General features: G+C 37.8%; 1 long non-coding RNA gene across 1 annotated transcript; it reads right to left on the bottom strand.

The window, feature by feature from the left end:
- Positions 1-1,422: 1,422 nt before the first annotated feature.
- Positions 1,423-10,367, bottom strand: LOC138919703 (uncharacterized). Its single transcript, XR_011430109.1, has 4 exons — positions 10,262-10,367; positions 8,558-8,625; positions 4,758-4,902; positions 1,423-1,624 (listed from the first exon to the last, which is right to left on the bottom strand). It is a non-coding gene; the product is annotated as an uncharacterized lncRNA (long non-coding RNA).
- Between the last annotated feature and the right edge of the window lie 11,773 nt (positions 10,368-22,140).

The raw sequence follows: 22,140 nt of genomic DNA on the forward strand, positions 1-22,140 counted from the left end.
TATACAATTTTCAACTTTAAAATCTTTCTCACTGCTCTCCTTTCCCTCCTAAGCCCATACACTTCTGTTAGCACAATAAGAATCCAGGATGGAATTGAAAAAGTCCAAACGTGTTTGCTCTTCTAAATGGTGATATATAATATTTAGCCCTTTATACCATCTTGTCTCATCTTCCTAGCACCCTTTTGAGGCAGCTATTTTGAGCCTTATTTTTAGACACAGAGGGGTCTCATCAACTATACAAAGCTAATGAGTATTAAAACCCTGGTCTGTCTCGGTCTATGCTCTGTGCTTTAATTTTATGCTATACCAAGAGCCCTAAGTTGAAGATAATGTAATGTAGCCCTCTTCTAAATAAAAGAAAACAACTATTGATGGACTAAGACTCTTTAAGAGTGAAATAACTCAAAAGTGGTGCTGTCTAAACAACCTAAAGCTATGATATTGAAAGGGACACTTGCTATCAAAGGAATTTGCCTTAATGCACCTTTGAACACAGTCCTAGTCACATTCTTCACGCTGTTCCAGTTTCAGACTTTCATAACTTCACTGATCTTTCCAGTGTGGTCTGTGATCTTCCCATCCCAGGTATTATATGGGCATGGCCTCTGCTTACTAAATCACAACTCCCATGCCTCAAGTGCTAAAGATTTTTTGGCTGAGCTCTGCTTCTTTTATGCCTGGATAGGATTAGACCTACGCCCTTGAACACTAATAGGTTATATTCCTACGGAACCTACTATTTGTGAGGAATGATAAATTATTTTAATATATATGTTTACTGAAACTTTTATAGTCATCTGGCCAGGTAAACACCATCATCCTCAAATTACAGATGAGAAAAGTGAGGCTATGGGAAGTTGAGCAACTTATCCCCAATGCAGAAAAGTAAGGATTCATAATTAGTTCTGATACTAAAGTCTAACCATGCTAACCTGACTCTCTGCACAATTATTTAGTTTATGTACAACTGAACCTATCAAGTTCATTCTTAATCATCCAAAACCAATTCACAGCTGCCTGACTTAAGTTAGTTGCAGCCACTGGGGAGACTCCCTGTGACTCCGAGTCATCTCCTGATGTCACACCTGCCAGTTCTGTCTTATATGGGCTTATCACTACGGAAAGGGAATATAACAGCCCTCCAAGAACTTCAGGGCAAGGGCTGAACCATTTGTCTGGAGGGAGGAGGAGGGGATAACATCCTTCAGATGTGAAGAATGTGAGTTTACGGAGCAGCAGCACAGCTTGGAGGTGAAGCACTCAGCTCTGGAAGCACAGGGCCTGGACCCCAGCTCTAATCCCTACTACCCGCTGTGCCTCAGTTCCCTCATCTACAAGATGAGGATAATATTAATATGTAGCACATAAAATGTGTGAGAATTAAAGAAGTTAATATATGTAAAGTATTTAAAACAGTACCTGTACATATAAAGGGTATTATTATTATTATTATTTTCACTCTCTTGGTTGCCAGATTATGCTGTGCACTACCATTCATCTCCCAGAAATTTGACAGATCTCAGAATTCTTAATGGTCTTCTTTACCACCATTGGGGTCAGAGTGGGTTTCCAGGTAGAAGTCGTCTCAATTGAATCAAACTCTGCGTGTTGTGCCATTTCCCTGGAAAGACAAGTTCACGGTAGCATTGTCATTTAGAAGAAAAAGAAATTGATTTTCTAATATTGTCCTACTTTCAGTGACAATCTTTCTTCAGCTTTTACGCTTTTCTAGCAGTTACATTCATGCTGTGCTGATGCTGAGTCAGTTTTACATTCAGGCTTAATTGCTCAGGATCCCGGGTCCCTGCTCCTCAGGCTCTTTATCATGGTATTGCATTGCTTCTGACTGCTTCCCAATTTGTCTACATTGTTTTCAGAATGAGATGTCTATACACAAACAGGATTCTGAAAGTGGAATTTCTCCATCATTAGAGGGGGAGCTCCCATCTTCCTGCTCCACAGCCTGACGGCTCTATATCTGCATCTTCAAATGACACTGGCTTTTTCAGACTCAATATCACATGTATAACTGATCGCAGTGTCATCTCATAAACTGTCCACCTTCCTGTTACAAAGTTCTTTGACAATATCGCTTTCTGCATTGTATTCTTCTTCTCAACTGTCTACATGCCAAGTGTGCAAGTTTTCTTTTTCTCCAAATGGAGTCTCATTTTGTCATTTTCAGCTCCTGCTTAAAATGACATCTGATGGAGAAAAGAATAAGTTGCACTTAATACTTTAGTAAGTTACCTCCTTGCATCAGGGTGAGCTTTCTGGAGCTTAGAAGAAATAGTTTTCAAGAATGTTTTTTTCCTGTGTGCAGAAAAAATCGATGCCATGTTTTATAAAATGGTCTGGCTTTTTTAAATGCATGTAGCAAGTCTGGTCCAATTATAGAAGTAGGAGGCTCATGCCATTTACTCACCAGTTTGTTTTACCAGGTACACGGTTTGATAAACCTCCATAGGATGACTGATTTGTATTTTGTACAAGAGGAAGAACTTGCCTTGGATAACTATGGACATCTTGTTACATCCCATTCCCAAATCTGTCAACCATTTAATGACAGCCAGAGCACAAAACAATTTTTTACTTGTTCATAAGCAACAGGGCCCATGAGTGAAAATAGTTATTTTTCTAGTGTTTATATGGTCAGGGGGCAAGCTAGAGTATATAGTTCACATCCCTGGGAAATCATCATAAAATAATATGCTGTATTCATTTGCCATATGCCTAATCAGTAAGAGTCTACATGCAAGGGTTGTTATCAGGCTGCAAACTTACTATGCAACAAAATTTTACTTACTGTCACAAAATTTGATTATTTTGTCAAATGAGCAACATTGTTGTCCTTCTGCTCCAGCCAGACTGGAAGTATGGAGTAGGCTTCACTCATTCCAGGAGACATGCCAGCCTTTGTTAGTTCTTTCTCACCTCCCTGACCTCTTAAATTGTGAGTGTGTCAAGGGTCAGTCCTTGGCCCTTTTTTCTATCCTCACTTACTGCCTTGGTGATTTCTTGCAGTCTAGTGACTTTAAATACTATCTTTATAGTCTAAAATTTATATAAACACCTCTGAACTCTCCTTGTACTCTGACTCCTATGTACAGCTGGTACTTAAGATCTCCACTTAGATTGATAACAGGCATCTTAAACTTAATATGCCCCCAAATGAGTTCCAGTTCTCCTTCCTTAAACCCATTCTTTGCAAGGTCTTCTCTATCTCACTCAATGGCAACAGCAACTCCATCATTCCAGTTGCTCAGACCAAATACTTAGAATCACTTCTCTCACAGCTTACATCATCAAGTCCATCAGTCTCTCCTACTGACTCTGTATTCTCCATGTATCTAGAATCTTACCACTTATCACCACCACCACCCCTGTCCCGCCCCGTGAACCTGCTCCATGCATCATCATCTTTCACCAGGAATGTTACAAGAGCATCCTTACTCATCTTCCTGCTTCTTCCCTTGCCTTATTTTAGTCTATTCTCAAATCAGCAGTCAGAATACCAGTTTTATCAAGTTTCTCTCTGCCCCAAACCCTCAATGGCCTGCATGATTTTGACATCAAATTCTCTCTTTTCTTGGGTGACCGTTTCCACAAGTATCCACAGGGCTCAAACCCTCTTCTTTTCTAGGTGCTTACTCTAATACCCTTGCTCAGTGAGGCCTACCCTAACTACTCTGTTTAAACTTGCCATGCCCGACAGATTCCCTACCCCCTACCATGCTCTATTTTTCTCCATAGTGTTTATCAGTATGTAAAATATCACCTATTTTAGTTATTTATTTTATCATCTCTTTTCCTACAGAAAGAATTAGCCCCTGTAGGGCAGGATTTTTGTCTATTTTGTTCACTTTCATATCCCTAGTGGATCCAACAATATCTGGTACACAGAAGGCACTCAAAAATATTTGTTGAGGGGCCGGCCCGGTAGCATAGTGATTAAGTTCAGTGTGCTCTACTTCAGCAGCTTGGGTTCACAGGTTTGGATCCTGGGTGTGGACATCTACCACTCATCAAGCCATGCAGTGGCAGCATCCCACGTACAAAATAGAGGAAGATGGGCACAGATGTTAGCTCAGGGCCACTCTTCCTCAAGCAAAAAGAGGAAGATTGGCAACAGGTGTTAGCTCTGGGCCAATCTTCCTTACCAAAAAAGAAAAAAATGTTGAAATAATTAAAGACAAAAATGCTTCAGGGGCCGGCACTGTGTTTGAGTGGTTAAGTTCGCTCACTCTGCTTTGGCAGCCCACGGTTTCTCCTGTTCGGATCCTGGGTGTGGACATGGCACTGCTCATCAGGTCATGTTGAGGCAGTGTCCCACATGCCACAAGTAGAAGGACCCACAACTAAAATATAAAAGTATGTTCTGGGGGGATTTGGGGAGAAAAAAGCAAAAAAAGAATGCTGCAACTTTACTTTGTTATAAAATCACTTAAAAGGCATGCTATGAAGGCTATAAGAAGCATCATTGTGTCACATTCATATTGCAAAAATACTTACCTTAAAGTGAGGGCAGGAAAACTAAACCCAATAAAAAATGCTCCATAATCAAATTCTTTTCCATACTTCTAGCCCATTACATTGTGTCTTTTCTTCAATATATGCTCTTAAAGATTAAAACTTTCAAATATTTATCTACATGAGAGCAGGTTTATGTAAAAGGATTTAAAATGGTCCGATAAATGGGTTGAGGTCCACTTTTCCACCCATCGCTATCAGCATGTCATGTCAGTAATGTTTACCTTTGAATCCTCACTATGGATGCTGAGTCGATCTAGGGCTGTGGAGGCTTCACATGGGACTGAGGAATGTCTTCACTATTTATTTCAACTAGAAAAGTGTTCCAGTGAAAGTCCAGGTGGGGCCTATCTTCATGGTCCAATGTTTCTGTGCGGAAACCAAGTACAAAACCCATGAAATGGGAAGCTAATTTGGCCTATGCATGGCAAGAGGAGTTTCTTGCTTCCACATCTCCACACACAGGCCATTAATCAATTGCCTAAGAAGAGGAAATCAGGCCTACTCAAGTACAGAAAACTGAAGACTCATTGAGACCTGGTTTGTATTTAAACTACTTTTAAAGAAATCAAGTGCACTTCCAGACTTCTAGAGCCAATTGTAGGTTCTCTGGTTTCCTCATATGTCTTCTGTGATTTCCTAAATCTAATTCTCTCTCCTCCAAAATTCTCTCTCTCTTTTGTAACTATTGTGTATATTTTATGTGCCTGATATCCACTCTGTCCCCTCACTCCTCCTGGATAGAAAATGACCATGCCTATCCAAACACACACAAACGCAAACACATAAGATTTTTTAGGATGCACAAAGTAATAAAAAAGGAGTATTTTTAAACAAATCTAGAGGGAGATGTAATTTAGAATAAGAGTCAGGTTAAGGTTAGATAAAAAAGCATCTTGAAATACACAAGTAATGAAACTGGAAAAAGTAAAAAGCAAGACAAACAAGGAATCTTTGAGGGTTACATAGTGAAACAGTTTTAATGAAAATTGCATGTGGATAAGAATTATAATTAATGGAACATTTGTGTGCATAAGAAAGGATGAGGAAAGAGTCCTTCTTCCCCACCTTCTGGGGAAGATAGAACTGAAGCCATCGACTGAACATTGCAGGAAGTGCTTCTCTCTGCCTTTTTCCAACAATTACAACTTCCTCAGCTAACAGTGTGTTGCATTGTAAACATCAGTGTTTCTGCAATTTTATTGATAATCCAATAGTCCTACATATGTGGGCGATCAAACGATAAAGGTGGGGAGGATAAGCCCCCTGCATCTTCATTGCCTCTCCAGCTCCTGGCACAGAATCATCCCTTGATAAATATTTGTTGAAAAAATAAAAGAACGAATGGATACAGAAATATAAATACTTCACGGTTCAGACAAAAATCTCCAAGTATCAGAGTGTAATCCAGACGCTGCTGACTCTGAATTGCCTGTTCATCTTGTAAGTGAAGGACAAATAAAGCGCTCCCTGATGGACCTGGAGACCATTGCGCCCCTCTACAATCAGTCTGTCACTTTCCACCGCTAGGTGCTCCTAGTCATCCAGGTCCTAGTGACTAGCGTTTGGTCACAGTCAGGATTTCAGGTATAGCTTATGGAATCAGTCACGTGATTTTCTATTTGCCTTCGAAGTAGTATTGATTATATTGCCTGAAGTCTTTCTTCACTGAGATATAATTGACATATAACATTATATTAGTTTCAGGTGTACAATATAACGATTCAAGTTTTTTTATATTATATATATTGTGAAATGATCACCACAATAAGTCTAGTTAACATCTGTCACCACACACAGTTACAAAGTTGTTTTCCTGTGGTGATAACTTTTAAGATCTACTCTTTTAGCAACTTACAAACAGGAAATACAGTATTATTAACTATAGTCACCATGATGTACATTACGTCCCCATGACTTATTTATTTTGTAACTAGAAGTTTGTACCTTTTGGCCCCCTTCACCCATTTTGCCCATCCCCCACTACCCCACCCCTGGCAATCACCAGTGTGTTCTCTGTATCTATGAACTTGGTTTTATTTTCTGAAGTCTTTGGTCCTGAAGAATTTCTTGTGTTTTGACCCAAGATTTTAGATTATCTCTGCTCAATTTACCAATATCATCTTATTCTCTAATTACTCATTTCCTTCTCTTTCTATTGCTCATCACATTCTTAGATATAAAAAATCAAATCATCTATAGAACCAAGTGAGCATAAGATTGAGAAAAAGAGTCTGAGGCTTCCAAAAGCCTGGCTCCTTAATGACCCCTTGACAATTGGTACAAAGCAAACCTCATCAATGTCAGCTTTTGGACTTTCTCCCAGACCGCTCCTCCACCTGGAATGCTCCTTCTCTTTCTCTCTACCCAGTTGCTACACAGCTACCAAAGTCCATATTTATAAGCATGCTTTTAATTTAAGTAATTGTTGCCTACCCATCTATTTGACATATATCAAGTGCTTGTTATGTTAGCCATTTATTTTTTCATGTGATTTTGAATTCTTTTGTGCGAAGGCCAATCCTAAATCAGTTGAGCCCTACAGTGTTGATCATGGTCCACTGTTAAATAGTCACTCAAGTGTTTGTGGACTGACTGCCTAATTCTCGGTGATCTTGCATCTTCCATAATGCCATTTCCTTATAACCTAGACCAGTCACTGACTTTACTCCTGGCACTTATGCAGGGCACTGTGCCCTAGAGGCTCAATTCCTGTAATCTGCACTTCTACTTCTAGACCATTTGGGATGGTTGTCAGCTGCAAGTATTAGAAAAGCCAACGAATAGTAATTTAAATGGGGTTTTTTTCTTTCATGTAAGAAGAAGTCTGGAATAGGTGGCTGCTGGATTTGATTCGCTAACTCAACGGTACCAGAGGCAGCACTTTTAAAGTATCTTGGTCCTTCTGCAACAGATATAAGATGACTGCTAAAGCTATGGGCATCAAGGTTATGGTCAAGAGAAGAAGAAAGAGAAAAAGAAAGAGCGAAGCCAGTAATTGAGTCCCTTTTACAAAGAAGCCAAAGCTTTCCAAGAAGCACCCCTGACACCTGCATGTTTCTGCCTGCTACTCATTGGCCCCTGTGAGGGGCAGGGAAGGGAGAATGAGGCTGCTAATATAATGCGTTCATTACTTAACAGAATCTGCGGCAAAATCCCTCATGCATATGTTCTGTGTACCTCAGTTTCTCTGGTCATAAACTAGGCATAAAACTATCAACAAATTCTGTCATAGGAGGCTGTGATTGTGAAGTGTCTGAAGTCAAGGTAAAATAACATTCCATCCAGTATCTAGAAAACTTAGGGAATGAAATCTCTGTGGTAAATGAAATATAAGGTTACACTCAGTTAAGTGAAGAATGGGGATGAAAGCAAACATTTGTTGAGAATGTACTATGTACAAAGAAAAGGAAACGGAGCCTAGATTTATTAGTATCCTCTTTTCTTCCCATCTCATGCTCAACAAAGTAGGGGAACCAGAGAAGAACAGATAAATGATGGCTTGCTCTTGCTTGGGGAAAGGTATAGAGCTGGCCCCACATATAACAGGAAAGGGAGAGCTGAGTCACCTTAGGGAACCGTTAGAAGTGCCCAGGAGCCAAAATGCTAAATCATTTGAATGTGAGCCTCAGATCCCTTTCAAAGTGAAGTGACTGCACTTTGGCCATATAATAACCATGTTAACAAACTTTAAAGTCTGTGTAAGTACATATGTGTAACTAGTTAAATATGTTTTATAAAATAGTCTATTTTAAAATTATTTTAGAAATATCAGAAAAGCATAGGATAAATTAAAGGGTTTATTTAAATCAAATAACAACATCTATTTTGATCTTATTACTCTAGACTTTTGACAATTTAGATAAAGGATAGATTGGTATTTATATTTGTATTACTTTGACAAGTACTTATTCTCAGTAAGAATAAGAACTTTGGTGAGCTTAACTCACTTAAGGAAACAAATAATTGTTAGTCACATTAAATGCCCGTATCTGCATTCAGAAGAGTTACCGTGAATAATTACCTGTTATTCCTGGATATATATTGAGCTCCGTTCTGTGAAAATGCATCTTGATAACCATACATAAGAGCCTATATTTTAAAAATAAAATACAAAATTACAATTCATATGTTTCACTAATACACAGAGATATCATCCTCTTAAATTACAACTAATAATGATAAAATTTACCTATAAAAGATTAATTTAATCTGAATCTTGCTTTTAATAAATAATGATAACAGAGACACAGTTTTCTGCTTCCATTTGGAATAAATAATCCTGTTGTTCTTTGTTAGGCTAAGCTGGAAATTATTTTTCTATACTGAAGTGATTAGAAGAATTAGAATTACATACTTTTGATTTTTAAACAAAGTGTAATATATTCAGTTTTAATTAAGCTTTAATAAAGCACATTTAAGCTGATAAATTTTATCCTACATATGAATAGAAGTTTAGGATTCAGTGAAAATTTAAATTCAATTTTTAGTTTACTTTATAGTCCTAGATCAAACATTAGGTGGCACTGTTGTCACAATGAAAAAATACTGTTATCACCCATTTTTCTTCACCATCTAGAAGAATCTCCCTTTAAAACTCTCATTTAAGACCTCACTATGGATTATTTTCACTTTTTCAGTGTGATTAAAATATATCTGTAATAAACATAAAAAAGATTAAAATTCACTGTCAGCATCTGCTATTCACTAGGAGGTGTGAACCGTGATAACTTTTCAAGGAAATGTTCTCTGAATTCTAGAATCCAAAAGATATTTGCATAAAGAAGAAATAGCTATTATGAATAAACATTATATTTTCTTTGTTCAAAAGTCTCTATTGCTTTAATGTAGAAATATTATATCAAAATAGTTTTAACAGTTTTATCTTGGAAATTATTGCCGAAATTTTGAGGCGATGTCTAATAACCACAGATCAATTTTTTTCTCCAGTGATAGAAGAAATAATTCTAGAAAATATTATTTAATATGCAGTGAAAGTAAAAAAAGAGTGAACAATTGGATTTCAAACCCATCAGTTCATATGTTTGTATTGTTTGTGTGTATGAGTGCAATGGAGATAGATGGAAAAGGAGAAAACCGACTAGCAGTGTGAGAAAAAGTACTTAATTTTATAAAAGTATTCACAAATGTCAGTTAAAGTTACAAGAAAGAGAAAAGCAGATAGACCACGGTTCTAGAACCAGCAGGACGTGGCAGCAGGTTTACCAAACAGCAAGATGAGCTTCTCTGCTGATTCTGGGTTTGGATTATGTGAGTGAGTTTACGGGACTCTCAGGAAGTCATCCGCTGATGGAAGACAATAGTCTTGAGCCCCCTGAGAAGGCTGCCGCTTAGTCCAGTGGGTAAAAACCCAGGTCCTGAGCAAATGTGCCTGTATTTGAATCCCGGCACTGGACAACTTATGAAATCTCTAAACCTAGATTTTCTCATCCATCAATTGGAGGTGATGAAATTCTTTTGAGTTGATTTGAGGCTCACAATAGGAAATCCATGCCATGCACAAATCCCGACACATTGCTAGGCCTTAGCTGGAGGCATGGTGCTGGTGGGGCTTTTATCTTTTTGTGTTGTTAACACAGTCATGGAGCTGCAGAAGGGGTCCCATTTGCCTGCTAACATGTGGCCTGCAGACACCAGGGTCCTGATCCACACTGGGGAGGCAGGGAGGCTGCATTTGGCAGCCAGGAGAGGCCCTGTGGCTCCTTACTTTGAGGCAGAGTCAGGCATTAAGAGCTTGTCTGATGGCCGCCTCCAACAATGGCAGGGCCAAGGGAAGATTGACCTCTCGAAAGCTCAGTGACTCCACCTGCAAACTAGAAATAAAATCAGTAAGCCTCACCTCACTACCTCAGGGGTAGCGTGAGGACATCCGTATACACTTATTGCTGTAATCAGTGTAATAACAAGAGCTCAGTAAATATTAGTTCTTACTACTACCACTGCCGCAGATGATCCACTTTGATTCCTCAGTCTGAGAAACATTGTCCACCTCTTCGTTTCCTTCTACTTGGAAAAGCATTTAAAGACTCCAAACGATATACTCCTAGGCTGACCTTTCCACTGACCCTGGGAGAAAACAGTGAATCAATATCACAGGAATTTAGGAAAATCATAACAACCTCATCAAAACCATAAAAAGCAGAGATTTCAAATGTAGATATATTGCATATTGCAAATCCAAGTCATAACACATCACTGAATTTTACAGACACCCCTATACAGAGAGTAAATGCTATATTTTGACCAAACTAAAACCCTCTCTTTCTTTTTAAAATGTGTGGCAAATTAAAGAGAATCTATCCCGTATTTATTAAAATAATGCACCCATATTATCTTATTGAACATTCCTGAGTATAAATCTCTCCTCTCCTCATTATGCTATAAACTAAGTGATAGCAAATTGGTTTTTTATTCCCAGCATTGGTCTCAACCTTCATGTAGCAGACACTGAGTAATCTTTGTTAAGGATGAAAAACTGAATGGGTAAAAAGCAAACAAACAAAAATTAAAAAGCAAACAAAAAAACATTAAAAAACAACTGCCCATCAAATCATAATGGAACAACTTTTTAAAATTTCTTTCCAGCCTTTACAATAGAAATCACTTCTCTTCGAGTCTTATCTGGCATCACTTTAACCTGTGGACCTTCAAGTGCTGATATCCTGAGACTGTGTAAATGGGCCAAGGAGAAGCCAGCCAGCTTCGTATTTATTTGTGCTGCTCACTATTCCCCAGAAGTCCCCGAACTTCTTAGTCTATCAACCTTCCGGACTTGTTAAATAATACCAAACTGGGGAGATTTAAATCTTGTATTTCATATTTTAACACTTACTGTTAACTTCTGCTATTCTTATTTGTATATTTAAATTGAATTTTTCAGGGGCTGGCCCCGTGGTCGAGTGGTTAAGTTCATGCGCTCCGCTGCAGGAGGCCCGGGGTTTCATGGTTTCGAATCCTGGGCACGGACATGGCACTGCTCATCGAGCCAGGCTGAGGCAGCGTCCCACATGCCACAAATAGAAGGACCCACAACTAAGAATATACAACTGTGTACCAGGGGGCTTTGGGGAGAAAAAAGGAAAAAATAAAAAATAAAATCTTTAAATTGAATTTTTCATCCCATATTTCAGTGTAGCAGGAATTTATTTTCAATTTAAATAAATAATAGCTATTATGAAAGTTGTAGCACTTTCCTCTAGATAAGCAGATTTGCAGCACTGTGTACAATGTGAAATTAAGGAATAGTAAGAGTTGCCTTTGAGTGAGGCCTCCTTTGTTTCAGGCATTATGCTGGCCCCCTGGTTTTTAGGAAATGCTTAAGATATCCTGAAAGCCAGTTATTACTGCAAATGAGGAAACTGAGGCTCAGAGAGGTTAAGTAACTTCTTTTTGGTCACATAGCTAAGTAACCTGGAAGCTGGAATTTAAATCCAGATGTTTCTGTCTTTGAAACCTAGACTTGGCTTGCCATTTCCTTTATTATTAGAAGTATTCACTGAAAGTAACAATTTTTCCATAGGAGATCAGTTAATTAAGTTAACTGAGGTTATATACATTTGATATGCCAGTTTTGGAAGTCCTAGCTAATTTAGTACAAAAAGGGCAATTTCTGGGAGAAAATAAGATATTTAGCTGACCTGCTTAAGTGAGACTGTAATTCATGTTTACAAAGGTCGTAAGTGAAGCATCACTCTAATAAATAGCATCGGTAGATTTAACATGTATTCATTCAACATCTACTGCCTGCCAGGCACTGTGTGAGGGACCTGCAGGAAACAAAGCGAGCGAGACAGGTCCGGTGAGGTGGGGCTTGTGGATGGATGAGAAACCACGGACCTGTAACTTGAGAAAACAAGGCTGTAAGAATGAACATGCAGGTCGTGGTACTTCAGATCAACAAGAATGGAAAATAACTAAACCTAGTGAACTCAAGCCTTGAACAGTGCAGTGAGAATAGAATAATGCCACCAGAGGAAAAAATTAATCAAAGTGAATGAGCTAGGTTATATTATTTTGACTCCAACTCCCACAGCATGTGTCTAAGCAGCCCGAATGTTTCCCCTCGTATATTCTCTGTTCTACTCCTTCTTTTATCAGCTTCATCGGTCAGGAAAGTAAGTGGATGTTGTATCAATATATTTCGTATATTAAGGCCATCTGCCAGCTCAATTACTCAAATACATTCTCACAGTATGGGATTTCTCGGAGGAGTAATTCTATGGTAACGCTGCAGAAATTATATGAATGTCCTATGTGACTGAGAGGGAAGAAATATTCAGAATGACAATCGCTTACAACATGAAGAGATCCAAAGTGTGTTGTTGTTTTATTGTTGTGGGGATATTTTTAGACTTTTGAAGCTTATTTTGATTTTGACATCTTAAAACTAAATATTGAGCTTTTGTTTAATTTAATTTCAATGAGATAATAAATTCACATCATTAAAATTAAAAAGGCATAAGAAGCAGTTAAAGGCAGTAGCACTTAATGAAATAAATAGTAGTAGAACTCAGGAATAAATCTTCTATCTCCATGGTTAATGTCATCCATGACCTTGACCTCTGTAAACCTCAGTTTCCTCATCTCCGACAGGACAAGGATTTATCTGGGGACATTTGTTGGGGGAGCTCGTACCATGGGAAGCTTTATTTTGAATTATGGACCTACTTGATGCTTTCCTTCCACATACAGAAAATTTTAAAATTTTAAAAATAAATTGTTAAAAATTACACATGCAATTGACAACCATTCTATGACTTGATAGAAAGTAGAAAATAAAGTGCAGGAAATTATAGTTTTATAACATAAAAGTGGATAATTAGTGGAAATTCTCATGGAAAAAAATGAATGACATAGAAAATGATCACTCCTTAGAAAGGAAAGAAAATTTGTTCAAAATGCATCAGGGGAATTTTTTAAGCACACAGAATTATTATTGTGCATATGAAACCCTAGTAAGTATTACTGTTGGAGGCTATGAAATTCTTTTATCTCACAGAGTATAATTGTTCTTCAGACAAATAAATGCTGCAGCAACTCAAGCCTGTTTCAGAAAGCATGTTCCTATTTTATTCATGTTCAAGAAAACAAAATCTCCTCATTTAAATGTAATCCAGTGGTCCTATCCTTTTAAAAAAATGGGGGTTTTAACAAAAGAACAAAAATGAGTTTGATAGGAATTGGAGTTCAGCAATTTTGTACTGCTCATTCCACATTTTGGCTTAGAATTCCATGTATATCCCGGTTTTTGGCATAGGTTTCAGTGCAGTCCTGCAGAGAAGCAGAGATAAACACAGGTGACCTCTGATGCCCTCTCCCATAGCTGAGGATCTATTGGTTTACATTCATTAAGCTGTTGGTATGTTCAAAGCATTCAGCCTGATTATTCTCTTTCTCTCCTGGGATGATGTTCTCTCTGGGTAGAGGTGAAAAAAATTCAATCTGAGTCGAGACCATATTATTTTCCTCCAGAATTCTCTCCCTGCTCCAGTTGACACTGGGCAGCAGAGAACATCTTGCACAAAGTCTGCTGAGCAAATTCTCTTTGTTCCTTGGACAGGAAAGTTGCAAGGGAGAAAGGTCACACTTCTGCTCTTTCTTATTGTGCCCGAAGTGAATTTATTCAATTAATACTAATTTTTTGAGGGCCGAGGCTGTAACTGCATAGGTTGATGAGTCATATTGCTTTGCACTGGGAAAAGGTCCAAATGTGATCAGTATAATCTGACACCATAGTTGCAGGAAACAGCACATCCTCTGAGCCATGGAAGCTGTCTTCCTTACCTTTGCTTTAAATGTTTTATTAGGGACTATAGTGCACCATCAATTTTCTCAGGTGATTTCAGGAAAATCTCCCTGAAAGTCCTTAAGTGAGTTAACAAACATGAATATTTCTTTACAAATTGTGATAAAATATATAAACATAAAGAACAGCTTTGTTTTATTAGTAGGTAGGAATCTAAAAGTTATAAAAAGTCTGCCACTTGTGAGTATGATTTTAAGTAGAGGGGATCTGCTCTGTGCACCAGTATCTGGAAGGTGATAGAATACTCCATGACACCTTGAGAAGACAGGTTCTGCACACAGCCAGTCCTGATTGAGTTTGAGATTCCAGGAGTCTCATATTTCTTCAAACCCTGTGCCTTTGAAATCATCATTATTAGGGTTGCTAATGACTTAGTCCAAGAAAAGCTTGCCAACTTTCCTTAAAAGGCAGCAACAAAAAAAACAAGCACCCACAACTAAAATATACAACTAAGTACTGGGGGGATTTGGGGAGAAAAAAAAAAGCAGGAAAAAAAAAAGGTATCATATAGAGAGAACAATCCTGGTTGTAAAGCACCGTGGGCTTGATGTACTGGGCATCTCAAGGTAGGGCCACTGTTCCAGCAACTCTGTCTACTCCAGGCCCCTGCAACTACTCCCAAGATTCAGAATATTTGTCCAACTTGCATCCCCCCAGGAACACATTAATGTTGACCAAAAAAGTAAACAGTTAAGAGAACATAGAATTCTTTCTTTCCATCATCAGTGTTCTGTTGTCACCTTATGCCCTAAGATTAAGAAGAGTGAGCCAGAAAACACAAAACTTTTTGTGATAGATGAAAAGCACCCTAGATGGCTCTGGCACAGACAACCTTCATGGATATGATGGCTGAAAAAGTCTGTATACGTGAGTATATGTTTGGTGTGTATGGGTGTATACATCTGTGTAGGTTTCAAGGTTGTGTGTGCATGTGTGTGTGGGCACACGTGCACTGGAGCTATGAAATGTGAAAGAAGAATCCCAATAAATGAAACCTCTGTCTCCTTGGGTCTCGGGCCAGTCCTGTTTTCTGTACCTGCCTCTAGCATGACTGTATCTAAGGTTCTCCAGCAGCATGTGAAGACATGCTAGTCAGGTCTGAAGCTGAATCTGAGCATAGAGTTGAAGGAGAGGAGTAAAGCATAGACCATTTTATGAAAAGTTAAATAAAATGGAAAAAGGATTAAGTGGCAGAAATGGCTAGAGGTAGAAACTTGTAAAGAAGGACATTGAGAAGGTCAGGAGAAGGAAGGTGGCAACTGAGAGTCAGGGACTCCTCCTTTGGTGCTCCTCACCATTCACTGGACCTCCAGTAAGCAAGCATGACACTTGCCCATGGCAGAAGTCAGTCTCAGTAGTCACTCCTGAGGACACTATTGTTATTGAAGATACCTTTATAAACATACAATAGTATCCGGGATCCCCCAGAGGATTAAATACTTATGTGAAAATCCTACAGTAACAAAGGGCCAAAGGCAGGACTCTGAAGAAAATATACAGCATCTTCACATATCAAGAGGCCTTTGACAACAGAAGTTTTTTTGATCTTGCTAGAAAACAGATTTTTTTTCCTAGGCCGGCTGTGCTGCAAATTTTTTCAGTCTATTGGAATTTACTGCTCTTTTCACCTAAAATCACTGTAAATGTTATGACATGTCTAAAAACGTGTCTGCCTCTCTCCTGTTTCATCTAGCCCCAAACTATTTTTCTTTATAATTTGACCATGCACTTTCAAAGAGCGCATTAGTATCTTCCTTGTTAGGGCCTGTTCTTTATTTTTCATATGGGAAATAGCTTTTATTTGACTTGAGTGAGAGGCCATAGAAGGATATTAACTGATCTGTAGCTCAAATTCTTTTGCACATCCTCTGAGCCTAGGAAAAACATAACTAGCTAAATAAATAAACTTGCTTGAATCAAACAAATTTGAGAAAAGAAACGTATGGGCAAAGTAGAATTGTAATGCTAAATTGACAATGTAATTTTCTTGAAACTGACTCAATTTTGAGAGTGGAAAGGGCCAGTCTTGAGATTTTTTCCAAACTGGAAGATGTGGTCACCCTATTGATAATCTTTCTCTTTCTCTTCACTTAGCTGTATAACCGGGATGAATTACTCAACCTTGATAGGAATTAACCAGTGATGAAAGACATGAGCTCTCACGCTGGACTTAAATCTTGGCTGTACTACTTACTAGTTTGTGTGAACAAAGGCCCGCAGGTAGAGGTTGGTGCACATCCAGTAACACAGACTAGAACTAAAGGAACTGGTACTACACGGAAGCACTTATTCTGCTTGGGCCTCACCACCATGACGCACTGAAGAAAGAGTTATGGAGAATGTCCCTGGAGTGGTATTCCAAGAGACAGTAAGCCACTGCTTTTTCTCCTAAAATTCCCTCACCCTCAGAAATAGAAAAGGGCTAATGATATTGATGACCTGGTAAATTTCACATTAGTTTTTTCACCTTTGTACCTACCTTTCCACCCATGCCAGCTCTATCCTGACTTCCCCTAGTCCAGTTCCACGAGAAAACCAACTATGATATACTCATGCGACTCAAAGATATGTCTATGTAATTCCCTTCTAATATCACGATGAGAATATAATATTTATAAATATGTGACACTTAGCATAGTGTTGAAAACCAGGGTGATTTCCTTCCATCTCCCTGTCCTACGATCACTCTCATTTCTAAAGAGCAACAGTGACTTTTTATTCTGTTTTTGATGGAATCACCTTATTATTTTAAGTTGCACGTTGGGAGAAAAAAAATTTAAAGCTCTTCTCCCCAAAAACGGAGTTACACAACGGGACATTAGAAGAAAGAAAACATAAATGACTTAGTTTTAGGCCCAAGTTTTCCACTAAGAGGTTATTATCCATTCCCTGAGCTCTCTCCGCTTTCATTATTGTGACAAGAAGTCTTAGCTTTGTTTGTTCATATGAGAAAAAATAAGTTCTTCTTGGATTACATGCAGGCCCAGCTTCAAGCAGTCACTCAGTCAAAAGGAAATGTTGCCTTTAAGTTTTAGTGTTTTCTAATGTTTGTAAGAAGCCATAATCCACTCCACTAGATGAAAGGAAGTAAATGGAGACATTGTGTGTGTGTGTGTACAAATGTGTGTGTGTGTCCCAAAGCAGCTTCCTTCACCTTCAACATCATCAACTGGGACCAACAAGTTGATACAGATTACTTATGCAAAAATTTTCCAGTCATGCAAAACCATTGAGTTTAATGAGGCCAATTTACAGTCTAAAAATGGGATACCTGATTTTTCAAACAGCTCCTGTGAGAAAATTATACAAAAAAATAAGGAAATAAAAATACCAAAGGTGATTAGATACGAAAAAAATCACTTTCTAATGCTTTTTTCCCCAAAACAGCCACCTGTAGACCTAGTTTAAAAGGCTGATTGCTTTATTTAAAGTCCAGATTTCTGAAGAGAAATTCAGTGGCCAGTGTATAATGTTATTAAACTTTGGAGAGAAAACCTAACTGGGCTTTTCAGAGGGTTAGCTAAATGAATCATTCTCTAATATTTGTGACTTCATGCTTTAATAAATTACCTAAAGAGTTATTCAATAAGTCATTTTTAAAGATAGCAGTAGAAATATATATATATTTAATTATAGGACATTGAAGCAATAAAATCTTGATTCTATATACATATAAAGAGTGATACAAAATATAAGAAACAATAATTAAGAATAGTTTCTGTTAAATTGAAATGCATCATGTATGTTTATTCAAGTATTGTCAATAAACAAATATTAAAACAAATTGATAGGATGTGGATTTCTCTCAGCTCCTCCAGTCAAGTTCACAAAATATGACTGCACTGTGAGCAATAAACATTACATGATTTTCCTACAATGATGCTTTCACTTCAATATGAGAAGAAAAACACAAGACTAAATCACAAAAGGCTTGAATGGGTTGCTTATGTGATCAAACACCTTATTGGAATCCCAGTTCTACTATTTTCTAACTATATGACCTTGATAAGTCTAACTTTTGGAGCCTCAGCTTTTCTCTATATTTGTTTTCAACTCCTTCTAAAGATTAAATGGTAGTTATTAATAGAATTATTGATCTAGAAAGGCATTTTGAGATCGTCCAGTCCAATTCTTCATTTTACAGGTGATGATAGGTCTAAGGTCTAGAGATGTAACTGATTTTGCCAAGGTCAATGTGCCATTATCAGCAGCATTATCACTGTGCCTTCTATTCCAGTGCTCTGCCTTCTGATGCTTTAGCACTTAGAACTGTTGGTTCAATTGCTGAAATGTTTATGTTAAAACCTACCCAATATTTCATTTTTCTATATATTTTCCTCCAAAATATTTCCACAAGATGGGCTATTGTGGAACCTAAACTGAGGACCTCAAATATCAGTAAAACTTTAGCTGAACTTAGTTATATTCCTTGGTTATTTCTATCCCATAAAATCTCTCAGAAATAACACTACTGATTTCTGTTTTCCTAAACTGTAACTAGTACTCCTCTCAACTGGAGACTTAAGTACAATTGCATAGGTTTTCACATAACAATTAATGTAAATAAGTTTAAATAAATTTAAAGTTACGGTAATATAATATTCCCTGGGTTATGTTTCTAATTTCTAAGATATTGGGCTTCAAAAGCCAATGATATGACAAACGCTATTGAAATAAAAGATATGTGGCTGTTTGGGATTATCTACTCTTTCAAATGATGTTTTTCAAATTAGCCACTATTAAAGCTATTACGAGGAAAAGATAATATAAACACATTCATGTGAAATTATAAATTACTGTCAGCAGCTTAGTCCTCTCCAAAGATAACCAAATTTTACTAGGCAAAAGCAAGTCTTTAGAAAAAAGAAGAGAACTATAATTATTGAATTCTAGAAAGGAAGGCAATCAAGGCGAGCAGATACATCTTTCAGCCATGCTGCCGAGTGACTGCCTCCTCGATCCATAACCTAAACCAATAGTTCTCCAACTTTAGCATGTATCAGAATCACCTGGAGGGCTTATTAAATCCAGATTGCTGTGTCCCATCTCAAGTTTCTGATTCAACTTTCTAAGGTGATGCTAATACTGTGGGTGAGAAGGTGGGTCACACTTTGAGAAACTCTAACCTAGATTCAAATGATAATACAATAGGTTAGAAGATATTAGCATTACTCTTTTAGGCAACTGTACATCACAGATACAATATAAGAAAGTAGGAATGGGGTGTCTCAGGATCAGATCTATAAGACTTCCATTGTAAGAAGATGGCTGATGGCCATGGAACCTATAAAATATCCAAAATCAAATGGAATGTAGGAGCACAACATTGAGTCAGAGAGCGGCAGGAGATCAGAAGTGAAGACGTACATAAGGAATAGAAAACAAAACAGTTGTTCCAACACTGGGTAAAGCATACACAATTGAGTAAACAGAAATGCCAATGAGACATGTTGAGTAAACAAAAATGCCAATGGGACATGATGCTATGAGCTGAGCTATTAAACCACAAAATGTGAGGAGGCAACATGCCTTCACATAGTGGGGATATAAAACCCCAGTGCAACAGAAGCCACTTACTCTAGAGCCCCATATCTAGAGTCCTTATCTTCTTTCTTGCTTTCTTGACCTAATAACTCCCACTTCACCATCAAGTTCCAAGTTCGCACTTACCACTCTGAACTCTTCTACTTTATCTTATCACCACCCCAAGACCTTGATTATCAACGCTTTCAAACCTCAGCACAGTAAACTCTAAATCAGGCACCCAGAGAGTACAAGTTCTTGCCTAGGGCGTGGATCCTGCTCTCTGCTTGAAAGGGAAGCCAAGCAATAATTCTTGTCAGAGTCTCCAAGGTTACAAGCAGTGAGTAATATTGAGGTGGGATATACACTCAGGAAACTGAATAATCCGTGAGAAATGACCCCCCCATATACACACCCCCCATCATTATCCAGGGCTCCAGAGAAAGCCATTATGAGCTTTTGGGGGAAGCAAGAAGACAATGCAGAATAAAGTGTTGGTAATGAATTTAGGAGATGGAATTAAGAAGCTTAATTCCAATTAATTAAGAAACCCAAGACTAGCTTATGTGCTGGGAGAGAATTATTAAGTGCTCTGAGCTTATTAGAATACTAGATATTTTCCATACTTTATGTTTACTTCCACAATATTCTTTAAGGATAAATTCTTCTATCACCATTTTACAGATGAAGATACTAAGACCAGCAGGTAACAGCAAGGCTGGGATTAAACAGTATCTAATCTTGTTTCTTTAAAGAATTATTAGGAATATTTAAAATTGAAATCAAGTATATCACTGAAATTTATTATTATTGTTTTTCTGAATGTAGAAATCAGAATTTTCTGGTGCCTTTCTCAATGGTAATAAGTACTTCACAAGCATTACTTTAAGCATTTTTACATACCTTCACAAAAACCTTATGAAGGGCTGTGTTTTGCTATTTTAAAGATCAGGAAACTGAGGCATCAGGCACTCAGGAAAGGTATCCATCTAAGTGGCATGGAAGGTACCCTTATCGAGATCTATGTGACTCCAGAGACCAAGATTTCATCCACTCCACTCTTTGACTTGTCATACAGGTTTCTTTATCTACTTATTGGCATCCATAAAGGTCAGGATCGAGCAAAAATAATTTACTCCAGGAGGACCAACGAATGTATTTTGTGCCAGGACTTGCACTGTAGTGAGCATTCCTATAATGGAACTGTGTATGCTGACGTGCTAAACGGTTCAGTGTCTTTTTTCTACCGAAGAGTTAACATGAAGATTCTTTTCATGGCTTACAAGGCTCTTCATAGTTTTTCATGTGCCAGTCAGCCCACACCCTATTCTGAAAGAATCTGTCCACACACAGGCCCTGCCCCTTGCTACAGCTGATTGGATGAGGAACGTGTATCTGACACAAGCGCAGTCATTCCATAGGCTTTCCAGGGTCCCCTGCATTGGGTTCTGACAAGCTGGACCAACCAATTCCCTTTTTTTAGTTTAAACTGAAAAACAGAGGAAAGATGCAAAATAGCAATAGGACAGAGACAGAACACCTTATATGAAATGGCAGCGCGGCATGTAGTGAAGGTTAGGGCCCTAGAGACAGACTCTAGGGTAAAACTCTGGATGAGGAATTTGTGCATAAACATTGTAAGTATGAAAGATTGACATTTTATGTTCTCCACTGCACGCTTTCAAAGCACTCAAAGATATTCTCCCCGCATTGATTAAGAAAATGAGTTTCAAAGAATGTATCAGAGCTGTTAAACAGCTCTGGTATGTTTTCTCAGCTAGCATCCTTTAAGAATCTCTGTTAAATTAAAAAGAAAATTTAAATAGTAACAAATACATAAAGTTAATAATATTTACATGTAAGTGATGGAAAATTCCTAAAAGAAAAAGGAAGACTTTATGTTTCCAATGTCCCATAAAAATATAAGTAATTTAAAAGTATAGAATAGATTTTAAATTAAATGTGTAAGTGCACTTGCTTTGCCAGTTTCTGATTCTTTATATGGATTCAAGGTCAAAACACATTATACTGATTTCCTCTCCCATGGGGTACAGAGGAAACCCAAGGATTCTGGAGTCAGTTCTGGAAGCAAATCATCTGCTCTTACTCATTAGGTAAATGACTGCAGATGAGAAACATCCACTCTGGGCAATATTTTATTTGTCTGTAAAAGATAAGATATCCTAGTTCATACGCACACATTATTATTCACACATTATCGTGTGGGCTAAAGAAATACTATGAATAGTATAATGTTC

The sequence above is a fragment of the Equus caballus genome, chromosome 20 (genome assembly GCF_041296265.1).
Source record: "Equus caballus isolate H_3958 breed thoroughbred chromosome 20, TB-T2T, whole genome shotgun sequence".
NCBI classification, from domain to species: Eukaryota; Metazoa; Chordata; class Mammalia; order Perissodactyla; family Equidae; genus Equus; species Equus caballus.